At 61.8% G+C, this 12,859-nt stretch overlaps 1 protein-coding gene across 1 annotated transcript in view; it reads left to right on the top strand.

The window, feature by feature from the left end:
• The window catches only part of LOC147101938 (protein AMBP-like), a 178,593-nt gene that overhangs the window by 102,686 nt on the left and 63,048 nt on the right, over positions 1–12,859 (top strand). The gene's annotated exons all lie outside the window — the stretch shown is intronic.

The raw sequence follows: 12,859 nt of genomic DNA, 5'->3' as shown, positions 1-12,859 counted from the left end.
AGGGTGTCTTCTTCTTCGGCCTGGGTCGTCGATGATCTCCCGACAAAAGTACCCGGGCCACCCTCGTCGTCTTCCCGTCGTGGCCGAGCCTTGCCTGGCCGAACACCGACCGCGTTCCGAAACCGAAGTGAAGCCAAGCTACGAAGCGTACTCCCAAGCGTTGAAGAAATGAAAACCGAAGTGAAGCGTGAAGTGAAGCGTGAAGTGAAGCGGTACTGATGGACCTTTCAATCCACAGTTATACCTTTTTGGGACAGTCTTATCTCCCGCCAAATTATAGTCCAGTCTTTGTAATATTATTGGCGGGCAGAAATCTCTGCAGGGGCGCTTTGTCTTTGTAACGGGAGCCGGTGATAGCTTAACTGCCTTCCTGGGCCGATAATGTCTTTTACTTTGTCACCGTAACTCGGTTCGTATATTGATCAGTCTGGAGATTGCCCTCGATGGCTGTCAAACGGTTTTCCTTTGTACAGTAAATGGGTTTAAGTGTTCATTCAATTGTCCGCCCATTTCTTGATGGGCCTCATCCTGTTACCCAAAACTGTCCTGTACTTAGAATCTAATTAGTATGTATGCTCAGTTCCATGAGTTTCGGTTTCCCGATACTGGCTTTCGCGGGCTTACTGTCCTCAATCCACAAGCCTGTCTGGCTTGCAGTAATAGAAATCAAATGGTCCCAGAAACTGATCACGAGGTCCGGCGGCCATTTTGTATGCCCTTTAATCAAAGGTATTTCTGTACAAGCTTCTTTTGGTCAATAAACTGCCTTATTAACCCTATTTTCTTGCGTGATTAATTACTGAAAATTTCGAATCTTACAGTGTCCCAGGGATCGGTGCGGTGGAAATGTACAGAATGGGGTGTCCCAGGGATCGGTGCTGGGGGATGTACAGAGTGGGGTGTCCCAGGGATCGGTGCTGGATGATTTACGGAGTGGGGTGTCCCAGGGATCGGTGCTGGATGATGTACGGAGTGGGGTGTCCCAGGGATCGGTGCTGGGTGATGTATGGAGTGGGGTGTCCCAGGGATCGGTGCTGGGTGATGTACGGAGTGGGGTGTCCCAGGGATCGGTGCTGGGAGATGTACGGAGTGGAGTGTCCCGGGGATCGGTGCTGGGTGATGTACGGAGTGGGGTGTCCCAGGGATCGGTGCTGGGTGATGTACTGAGTGGAGTGTCCCAGGGATCGGTGCTGGGTGATGTACTGAGTGGAGTGTCCCAGGGATCAGTGCTGGATGATGTACGGAGTGGGGTGTCCCAGGGTTCGGTGTTGGATGATGTATGGAGTGCAGTGTCCCAGGGATCGGTGCTGGGGGGATGTACGGAGTGGGGTGTCCCAGGGATCGGTGCGGGGGAAATGTACGGAATGGGGTGTCCCAGGGATCGGTGCTGGATGATGTACGGAGTGGGGTGTCCCTGGGATCGGCACTGGGGCGGTTTACGGAGTGCGGTGTCCCAGGGATCGGTACTGGATGATTTACGGAGTGGGGTGTCCCAGGGATCGGTGCTGGATGATGTACGGAGTGGGGTGTCCCAGGGATCGGTGCTGGGTGATATACTGAGTGGGGTGTCCCAGGGATCGGTGCGGGGGAAATGTACGGAATGGGGTGTCCCAGGGATCGGTGCTGGGGGGATGTATGGAGTGGGGTGTCCCAAGGATCGGTGCTGGGGGGATGTACTGAGTGGGATGTCCCAGGGATCGGTGCTGGATGATGTACGGAGTGGGGTGTCCCAGGGATCGGTGCTGGGGGGATGTACTGAGTGGAGTGTCCCAGGGATCGGTGCTGTGGGGGGACGTACGGAGTGGAGTGTCCCAGGGATCGGTGCTGGGGGGATGTACGGAGTGGGGCGTCCCAGGGATCGGTGCTGGGGGGATGTACTGAGTGGGGTGTCCCAGGGATCGGTGCTGGGAGGGACGTACGGAGTGGGGTGTCCCAGGGATCGGTGCTGGGGGGATGTATGGAGTGGGGTGTCCCAGGGATCGGTGCTGGGGAGATGTACCGAGTGGGGTGTCCCAGGGTTCGGTGCTGGATGATGTACGGAGTGGGGTGTCCCAGGGATCGGTGCTGGGAGGGATGTACGGAGTGGGGTGTCCCAGGGATCGGTGCGGGGGATATGTATGGAATGGGATGTCCCAGGGATCGGTGCTGGGGGGATTTACGGAGTGCGGTGTCCCAGGGATCGGTGCTGAATGATTTACGGAGTGGGGCGTCCCAGGGATTGGTGCTGGGGTAATGTACGGAGTGGGGTGTCCCAGGGATCGGTGCTGGATGATATATTGAGTGGGGTGTCCCAGGGATCGGTGCGGGGGAAATGTACGGAATGGGGTGTCCCATGGATCGGTGCTGGGGGGATGTACGGAGTGGGGTGTCCCAAGGATCGGTGCTGGGGGTATGTATGGAGTGGGGTGTCCCAGGGATCGGTGCTGGATGATGTACGGAGTGGGGTGTCCCAGGGATCGGTGCTGGATGATGTACGGAGTGGGGTGTCCCAGGGATCGGTGCTGGATGATATACGGAGTGGGGTGTCCCAGGGATCGGTGCTGGGGGGATGTACGGAGTGGGGTGTCCCAGGGATAGGTGCTGGGGGGATGTACGGAGTGGAGTGTCCCAGGGATCGGTGCTGGGGGGATGTACGGAGTGGAGTGTCCCAGGGATCGGTGCTGGATGATGTACGGAGTGGAGTGTCCCAGGGATCGGTGCTGGTTGATGTACGGAGTGGGGTGTCCCAGGGATCGGTGCTGGGGGGCTGTACGGAGTGGGGTGTCCCAGGGATCGGTGCTGGTTGATGTACGGAGTGGGGTGTCCCAGGGATCGGTGCTGGGGGGCTGTACGGAGTGGGGTGTCCCAGGGATCGGTGCTGGGTGATGTACGGAGTTGGGTGTCCCAGGGATCGGTGCTGGATGATGTACGGAGTTGGGTGTCCCAGGGATCGGTGCTGGATGATGTACGGAGTGGGGTGTCCCAGGGATCGGTGCTGGGGGGATGTATGGAGTGGGGTGTCCCAGGGATCGGTGCTGGGTGATGTACGGAGTGGGGTGTCCCAGGGATCGGTGCTGGGAGATGTACGGAGTGGGGTGTCCCAGGGATCGGTGCTGGATGATGTACGGAGTGGAGTGTCCCAGGGATCGGTGCTGGATGATGTAAGGAGTGGGGTGTCCCAGGGATCGGTGCTGGGGGTGATGTACGGAGTGGGGTGTCCCAGGGATCGGTGCTGGGGGGATGTACGGAGTGGTGTGTCCCAGGGATCGGTGCTGGGGAGATGTACGGAGTGGGGTGTCCCAGGGATCGGTGCTGGGGGGAATCACGGAGTGGGGTGTCCCAGGGATCGGTGCTGGGTGATGTACGGAGTGGGGTGTCCCAGGGATCAGTGCTGGGGGGATGTACTGAGTGGGGTGTCCCAGGGATCGATGCTGGGGGGATGTACAGAGTGGTGTGTCCCAGGGATCGGTGCTGGGGAGATGTACGGAGTGGGGTGTCCCAGGGATCGGTGCTGGATGATGTACGGAGTGGGGTGTCCCAGGGATCGGTGCTGGATGATGTACGGAGTGGGGTGTCCCAGGGATCAGTGCTGGGGGGATGTACGGAGTGGGGTGTCCCAGGGATCATTGCTGGGTGATGTACGGAGTGCGGTGTCCCAGGGATCGGTGCTGGGTGATGTACAGAGTGGGGTGTCCCAGGGATCAGTGCTGGGGGGATGTACGGAGTGGGGTGTCCCAGGGATCGGTGCTGGGGGGATGTACGGAGTGGGGTGTCCCAGGGATCGGTGCTGGGGGGATGTACGGAGTGGGGTGTCCCAGGGATCGTTGCTGGGGGGATATACGGAGTGGGGTGTCCCAGGGATCGGTGCTGGGGGGATGTACAGAGTGGGGTGTCCCAGGGATCGGTGCTGGATGATGTACGGAGTGGGGTGTCCCAGGGATCGGCGCTGGGGAGATGTACAGAGTGGGGTGTCCCAGGGATTGGTGCTGGGGGGATGTACGGAGTGGGGTGTCCCAGGGATCGGCGCTGGGGAGATTTACGGAGTGGGGTGTCCCAGGGATCGGTGCTGGGGGGATGTACGGAGTGGGGTGTCCCAGGGATCGGTGCGGGGGAAATGTACGGAATGGGGTGTCCCAGGGATCGGTGCTGGATGATGTACGGAGTGGGGTGTCCCTGGGATCGGCACTGGGGGGGTTTACGGAGTGCGGTGTCCCAGGGATCGGTACTGGATGATTTACGGAGTGGGGTGTCCCAGGGAGCGGTGCTGGGGGGATGTACGGAGTGGGGTGTCCCAGGGATCGGTGCGGGGGAAATGTATGGAATGGGGTGTCCCAGGGATCGGTGCTGGATGATGTACGGAGTGGGGTGTCCCAGGGATCGGTGCGGGGGAAATGTACGGAATGGGGTGTCCCAGGGATCGGTGCTGGATGATGTACGGAGTGGGGTGTCCCTGGGATCGGCACTGGGGGGGTTTACGGAGTGCGGTGTCCCAGGGATCGGTACTGGATGATTTACGGAGTGGGGTGTCCCAGGGATCGGTGCTGGATGATGTACGGAGTGGGGTGTCCCAGGGATCGGTGCTGGGTGATATACTGAGTGGGGTGTCCCAGGGATCGGTGCGGGGGAAATGTACGGAATGGGGTGTCCCAGGGATCGGTGCTGGGGGGATGTATGGAGTGGGGTGTCCCAAGGATCGGTGCTGGGGGGATGTACTGAGTGGGATGTCCCAGGGATCGGTGCTGGATGATGTACGGAGTGGGGTGTCCCAGGGATCGGTGCTGGGGGGATGTACTGAGTGGAGTGTCCCAGGGATCGGTGCTGTGGGGGGACGTACGGAGTGGAGTGTCCCAGGGATCGGTGCTGGGGGGATGTACGGAGTGGGGCGTCCCAGGGATCGGTGCTGGGGGGATGTACTGAGTGGGGTGTCCCAGGGATCGGTGCTGGGAGGGACGTACGGAGTGGGGTGTCCCAGGGATCGGTGCTGGGGGGATGTATGGAGTGGGGTGTCCCAGGGATCGGTGCTGGGGAGATGTACCGAGTGGGGTGTCCCAGGGTTCGGTGCTGGATGATGTACGGAGTGGGGTGTCCCAGGGATCGGTGCTGGGAGGGATGTACGGAGTGGGGTGTCCCAGGGATCGGTGCGGGGGATATGTATGGAATGGGATGTCCCAGGGATCGGTGCTGGGGGGATTTACGGAGTGCGGTGTCCCAGGGATCGGTGCTGAATGATTTACGGAGTGGGGCGTCCCAGGGATTGGTGTTGGGGTAATGTACGGAGTGGGGTGTCCCAGGGATCGGTGCTGGATGATATATTGAGTGGGGTGTCCCAGGGATCGGTGCGGGGGAAATGTACGGAATGGGGTGTCCCATGGATCGGTGCTGGGGGGATGTACGGAGTGGGGTGTCCCAAGGATCGGTGCTGGGGGTATGTATGGAGTGGGGTGTCCCAGGGATCGGTGCTGGATGATGTACGGAGTGGAGTGTCCCAGGGATCGGTGCTGGTTGATGTACGGAGTGGGGTGTCCCAGGGATCGGTGCTGGGGGGCTGTACGGAGTGGGGTGTCCCAGGGATCGGTGCTGGTTGATGTACGGAGTGGGGTGTCCCAGGGATCGGTGCTGGGGGGCTGTACGGAGTGGGGTGTCCCAGGGATCGGTGCTGGGTGATGTACGGAGTTGGGTGTCCCAGGGATCGGTGCTGGATGATGTACGGAGTTGGGTGTCCCAGGGATCGGTGCTGGATGATGTACGGAGTGGGGTGTCCCAGGGATCGGTGCTGGGGGGATGTATGGAGTGGGGTGTCCCAGGGATCGGTGCTGGGTGATGTACGGAGTGGGGTGTCCCAGGGATCGGTGCTGGGAGATGTACGGAGTGGGGTGTCCCAGGGATCGGTGCTGGATGATGTACGGAGTGGAGCGTCCCAGGGATCGGTGCTGGATGATGTAAGGAGTGGGGTGTCCCAGGGATCGGTGCTGGGGGTGATGTACGGAGTGGGGTGTCCCAGGGATCGGTGCTGGGGGGATGTACGGAGTGGTGTGTCCCAGGGATCGGTGCTGGGGAGATGTACGGAGTGGGGTGTCCCAGGGATCGGTGCTGGGGGGAATCACGGAGTGGGGTGTCCCAGGGATCGGTGCTGGGTGATGTACGGAGTGGGGTGTCCCAGGGATCAGTGCTGGGGGGATGTACTGAGTGGGGTGTCCCAGGGATCGATGCTGGGGGGATGTACAGAGTGGTGTGTCCCAGGGATCGGTGCTGGGGAGATGTACGGAGTGGGGTGTCCCAGGGATCGGTGCTGGATGATGTACGGAGTGGGGTGTCCCAGGGATCGGTGCTGGATGATGTACGGAGTGGGGTGTCCCAGGGATCAGTGCTGGGGGGATGTACGGAGTGGGGTGTCCCAGGGATCAGTGCTGGGTGATGTACGGAGTGCGGTGTCCCAGGGATCGGTGCTGGGTGATGTACAGAGTGGGGTGTCCCAGGGATCAGTGCTGGGGGGATGTACGGAGTGGGGTGTCCCAGGGATCGGTGCTGGGGGGATGTACGGAGTGGGGTGTCCCAGGGATCGGTGCTGGGGGGATGTACGGAGTGGGGTGTCCCAGGGATCGTTGCTGGGGGGATATACGGAGTGGGGTGTCCCAGGGATCGGTGCTGGGGGGATGTACAGAGTGGGGTGTCCCAGGGATCGGTGCTGGATGATGTACGGAGTGGGGTGTCCCAGGGATCGGCGCTGGGGAGATGTACAGAGTGGGGTGTCCCAGGGATTGGTGCTGGGGGGATGTACGGAGTGGGGTGTCCCAGGGATCGGCGCTGGGGAGATTTACGGAGTGGGGTGTCCCAGGGATCGGTGCTGGGGGGATGTACGGAGTGGGGTGTCCCAGGGATCGGTGCGGGGGAAATGTACGGAATGGGGTGTCCCAGGGATCGGTGCTGGATGATGTACGGAGTGGGGTGTCCCTGGGATCGGCACTGGGGGGGTTTACGGAGTGCGGTGTCCCAGGGATCGGTACTGGATGATTTACGGAGTGGGGTGTCCCAGGGAGCGGTGCTGGGGGGATGTACGGAGTGGGGTGTCCCAGGGATCGGTGCGGGGGAAATGTATGGAATGGGGTGTCCCAGGGATCGGTGCTGGATGATGTACGGAGTGGGGTGTCCCAGGGATCGGTGCGGGGGAAATGTACGGAATGGGGTGTCCCAGGGATCGGTGCTGGATGATGTACGGAGTGGGGTGTCCCTGGGATCGGCACTGGGGGGGTTTACGGAGTGCGGTGTCCCAGGGATCGGTACTGGATGATTTACGGAGTGGGGTGTCCCAGGGATCGGTGCTGGATGATGTACGGAGTGGGGTGTCCCAGGGATCGGTGCTGGGTGATATACTGAGTGGGGTGTCCCAGGGATCGGTGCGGGGGAAATGTACGGAATGGGGTGTCCCAGGGATCGGTGCTGGGGGGATGTATGGAGTGGGGTGTCCCAAGGATCGGTGCTGGGGGGATGTACTGAGTGGGATGTCCCAGGGATCGGTGCTGGATGATGTACGGAGTGGGGTGTCCCAGGGATCGGTGCTGGGGGGATGTACTGAGTGGAGTGTCCCAGGGATCGGTGCTGTGGGGGGACGTACGGAGTGGAGTGTCCCAGGAATCGGTGCAGGGGGGATGTACGGAGTGGGGTGTCCCAGGGATCGGTGCTGGGGGGATGTACTGAGTGGGGTGTCCCAGGGATCGGTGCTGGATGATGTACGGAGTGGAGTGTCCCAGGGATCGGTGCAGGGGAGATGTACGGAGTGGGGCGTCCCAGGGATCGGTGCTGGGGGGATGTACTGAGTGGGGTGTCCCAGGGATCGGTGCTGGGAGGGACGTACGGAGTGGGGTGTCCCAGGGATCGGTGCTGGGGGGATGTATGGAGTGGGGTGTCCCAGGGATCGGTGCTGGGGAGATGTACAGAGTGGGGTGTCCCAGGATTCGGTGCTGGATGATGTACGGAGTGGGGTGTCCCAGGGATCGGTGCTGGGAGGGATGTACGGAGTGGGGTGTCCCAGGGATCGGTGCGGGGGATATGCATGGAATGGGATGTCCCAGGGATCGGTGCTGGGGGGATTTACGGAGTGCGGTGTCCCAGGGATCGGTGCTGGATGATTTACAGAGTGGGGCGTCCCAGGGATTAGTGCTGGGGGAATGTACGGAGTGGGGTGTCCCAGGGATCGGTGCTGGATGATATATTGAGTGGGGTGTCCCAGGGATCGGTGCGGGGGAAATGTACGGAATGGGGTGTCCCATGGATCGGTGCTGGGGGGATGTACGGAGTGGGGTGTCCCAAGGATCGGTGCTGGGGGGATGTACGGAGTGGGGTGTCCCAGGGATCGGTGCTGGATGATATACGGAGTGGGGTGTCCCAGGGATCGGCGCTGGGGGGATGTACTGAGTGGAGTGTCCCAGGGATCGCTGCTGGGGGGATGTACGGAGTGGGGTGTCCCAGGGATCGGTGCTGGGGGGATGTACGGAGTGGAGTGTCCCAGGGATCGGTGCTGGTTGATGTACGGAGTGGGGTGTCCCAGGGATCGATGCTGGGGGGATGTACGGAGTGGGGTGTCCCAGGGATCGGTGCTGGTTGATGTACGGAGTGGGGTGTCCCAGGGATCGATGCTGGGGGGATGTACGGAGTGGGGTGTCCCAGGGATCGGTGCTGGGGGGATGTACGGAGTGGGGTGTCCCAGGGATCGGTGCTGGATGATGTACGGAGTGGGGTGTCCCAGGGATCGATGCTGGGGGGATGTACGGAGTGGGGCGTCCCAGGGATCGGTGCTGGGGGGATGTACTGAGTGGGGTGTCCCAGGGATCGGTGCTGGGAGGGACGTACGGAGTGGGGTGTCCCAGGGATCGGTGCTGGGGGGATGTATGGAGTGGGGTGTCCCAGGGATCGGTGCTTGGGAGATGTACAGAGTGGGGTGTCCCAGGGTTCGGTGCTGGATGATGTACGGAGTGGGGTGTCCCAGGGATCGGTGCGGGGGATATGTATGGAATGGGATGTTCCAGGGATCGGTGCTGGGGGGATTTACGGAGTGCGGTGTCCCAGGGATCGGTGCTGGATGATTTACGGAGTGGGGCGTCCCAGGGATTGGTGCTGGGGGAATGTACGGAGTGGGGTGTCCCAGGGATCGGTGCTGGATGATATATTGAGTGGGGTGTCCCAGGGATCGGTGCGGGGGAAATGTACGGAATGGGGTGTCCCATGGATCGGTGCTGGGGGGATGTACGGAGTGGGGTGTCCCAAGGATCGGTGCTGGGGGTATGTATGGAGTGGGGTGTCCCAGGGATCGGTGCTGGATGATGTACGGAGTGGGGTGTCCCAGGGATCGGTGCTGGATGATGTACGGAGTGGGGTGTCCCAGGGATCGGTGCTGGATGATATACGGAGTGGGGTGTCCCAGGGATCGGCGCTGGGGGGATGTACGGAGTGGGGTGTCCCAGGGATCGGCGCTGGGGGGATGTACTGAGTGGAGTGTCCCAGGGATCGGTGCTGGGGGGATGTACGGAGTGGGGTGTCCCAGGGATCGGTGCTGTGGGGATGTACGGAGTGGAGTGTCCCAGGGATCGGTGCTGGTTGATGTACGGAGTGGGGTGTCCCAGGGATCGGTGCTGGGGGGCTGTACAGAGTGGGGTGTCCCAGGGATCGGTGTTGGGTGATGTACGGAGTGGGGTGTCCCAGGGATCGGTGCTGGATGATGTACGGAGTGGGGTGTCCCAGGGATCGGCGCTGGGGAGATTTACGGAGTGGGGTGTCCCAGGGATCGGTGCTGGGGGGATGTACGGAGTGGGGTGTCGCAGGGATCGGTGCGGGGGAAATGTACGGAATGGGGTGTCCCAGGGATCGGTGCTGGATGATGTACGGAGTGGGGTGTCCCTGGGATCGGCACTGGGGGGGTTTACGGAGTGCGGTGTCCCAGGGTTCGGTACTGGATGATTTACGGAGTGGGGTGTCCCAGGGAGCGGTGCTGGGGGGATGTACGGAGTGGGGTGTCCCAGGGATCGGTGCTGGATGATGTACGGAGTGGGGTGTCCCTGGGATCGGCACTGGGGGGGTTTACGGAGTGGGGTGTCCCAGGGATCGGTGCTGGGTGATATACTGATTGGGGTGTCCCAGGGATCGGTGCGGGGGAAATGTATGGAATGGGGTGTCCCAGGGATCGGTGCTGGGGGGATGTACTGAGTGGGATGTCCCAGGGATCGGTGCGGGATGATGTACGGAGTGGGGTGTCCCAGGGATCGGTGCTGGGGGGATGTACTGAGTGGAGTGTCCCAGGGATCGGTGCTGTGGGGGGACGTACGGAGTGGAGTGTCCCAGGGATCAGTGCAGGGGGGATGTACGGAGTGGGGTGTCCCAGGGATCGGTGCTGGGAGGGACGTACGGAGTGGGGTGTCCCAGGGATCGGTGCTGGGGGGATGTATGGAGTGGGGTGTCCCAGGGATCGGTGCTGGGGAGATGTACAGAGTGGGGTGTCCCAGGATTCGGTGCTGGATGATGTACGGAGTGGGGTGTCCCAGGGATCGGTGCTGGGAGGGATGTACGGAGTGGGATGTCCCAGGGATCGGTGCGGGGGATATGTATGGAATGGGATGTCCCAGGGATCGGTGCTGGGGGGATTTACGGAGTGCGGTGTCCCAGGGATCGGTGCTGGATGATTTACGGAGTGGGGCGTCCCAGGGATTGGTGCTGGGGGAATGTACGGAGTGCGGTGTCCCAGGGATCGGTGCTGGGGGGATTTACGGAGTGCGGTGTCCCAGGGATCGGTGCTGGATGATTTACGGAGTGGGGTGTCCCAGGGATCGGTGCTGGATGATATATTGAGTGGGGTGTCCCAGGGATCGGTGTGGGGGAAATGTACGGAATGGGGTGTCCCATGGATCGGTGCTGGGGGGATGTACGGAGTGGGGTGTCCCAAGGATCGGTGCTGGGGGTATGTATGGAGTGGGGTGTCCCAGGGATCGGTGCTGGATGATGTACGGAGTGGGGTGTCCCAGGGATCGGTGCTGGATGATGTACGGAGTGGGGTGTCCCAGGGATCGGTGCTGGATGATATACGGAGTGGGGTGTCCCAGGGATCGGCGCTGGGGGGATGTACTGAGTGGAGTGTCCCAGGGATCGGTGCTGGGTGATGTACGGGGTGGAGTGTCCCAGGGATCGGTGCTGGGTGATGTACGGAGTGGGGTGTCCCAGGGATCGGTGCTGGGTGATGTACGGAGTGGGGTGTCCCAGGGATCGGTGCTGGGTGATGTACGGAGTGGGGTGTCCCAGGGATCGGTGCTGGGAGATGTACGGAGTGGGGTGTCCCAGGGATCGGTGCTGGATGATGTAAGGAGTGGGGTGTCCCAGGGATCGGTGCTGGGGGTGATGTACGGAGTGGGGTGTCCCAGGGATCGGTGCTGGGGGGATGTACGGAGTGGTGTGTCCCAGGGATCGGTGCTGGGGAGATGTACGGAGTGGGGTGTCCCAGGGATCGGTGCTGGGGGGAATCACGGAGTGGGGTGTCCCAGGGATCGGTGCTGGGGGGATGTACGGAGTGGGGTGTCCCAGGGATCAGTGCTGGGGGGATGTACTGAGTGGGGTGTCCCAGGGATCGTTGCTGGGGGGATGCACGGAGTGGTGTGTCCCAGGGATCGGTGCTGGGGAGATGTACGGAGTGGTGTGTCCCAGGGATCGGTGCTGGGTGATGTACGGAGTGGGGTGTCCCAGGGATCGGTGCTGGGTGATGTACGGAGTGGGGTGTCCCAGGGATCGGTGCTGGGTGATGTACAGAGTGGGGTGTCCCAGGGATCGGTGCTGGGGGGATGTACGGAGTGGGGTGTCCCAGGGATCGTTGCTGGGGGGATATACGGAGTCGGGTGTCCCAGGGATCGGTGCTGGGGGGATGTACAGAGTGGGGTGTCCCAGGGATCGGTGCTGGATGATGTACGGAGTGGGGTGTCCCAGGGATCGGCGCTGGGGAGATGTACAGAGTGGGGTGTCCCAGGGATTGGTGCTGGGGGGATGTACAGAGTGGGGTGTCCCAGGGATCGGCGCTGGGGAGATTTACGGAGTGGGGTGTCCCAGGGATCGGTGCTGGGGGGTTGCACGGAGTGGGGTGTCCCAGGGATCGGTGCTGGATGATGTACGGAGTGGGGTGTCCCAGGGATCGGCGCTGGGGAGATGTACAGAGTGGGGTGTCCCAGGGATTGGTGCTGGGGGGATTTACGGAGTGGGGTGTCCCAGGGATCGGTGCTGGGGGGTTGCACGGAGTGGGGTGTCCCAGGGATCGGTGCTGGGGGGATGTACGGAGTGGGGTGTCCCAGGGATCGGCGCTGGGGAGATTTACGGAGTGGGGTGTCCCAGGGATCGGTGCTGGGGGGTTGCACGGAGTGGGGTGTCCCAGGGATCGGTGCTGGGGGGATGTACGGAGTGGGGTGTCCCAGGGATCGGTGCTGGGGGGACGTACGGACTGGGGTGTCCCAGGGAGCGGTGCTGGGGGGATGTACGGAGTGGGGTGTCCCAGGGATCGGTGCTGGGTGATGTACGGAGTGGGGTGTCCCAGGGATCGGTGCTGGGGGGATGTACGGAGTGGGGTGTCCCGGGGATCGGTGCTGGGGGGACGTACTGACTGGGGTGTCCCAGGGATCGGTGCTACAAACACTATTTCAGTTACACATGTAACTGAACAGATCACATAGTTGGTTTGTGTTTGAATTTGTTTGTTTCGGATGTTCCCTTAACCCTCGAGTCTGACAGGAATTCCTGCACCTTTTGTGTGAAGTTTGTCGGGGCCCTGATTATAAGTGCAGCTGCTTTTTAACTCCTGGGTGAATATTTTGTAACTGAATTAAGGAAGCACGACAAGCTTTAACAGGACAATTAATGT

Source organism: Somniosus microcephalus, chromosome 23, assembly GCF_052327205.1.
Source record: "Somniosus microcephalus isolate GS21.2 chromosome 23, FLI_Smic_1.0, whole genome shotgun sequence".
NCBI classification, from domain to species: domain Eukaryota; kingdom Metazoa; phylum Chordata; class Chondrichthyes; order Squaliformes; family Somniosidae; genus Somniosus; species Somniosus microcephalus.
Note: the sequence above shows the minus strand (reverse complement) of the source record. Positions and strands in the feature narration are given on the sequence as shown.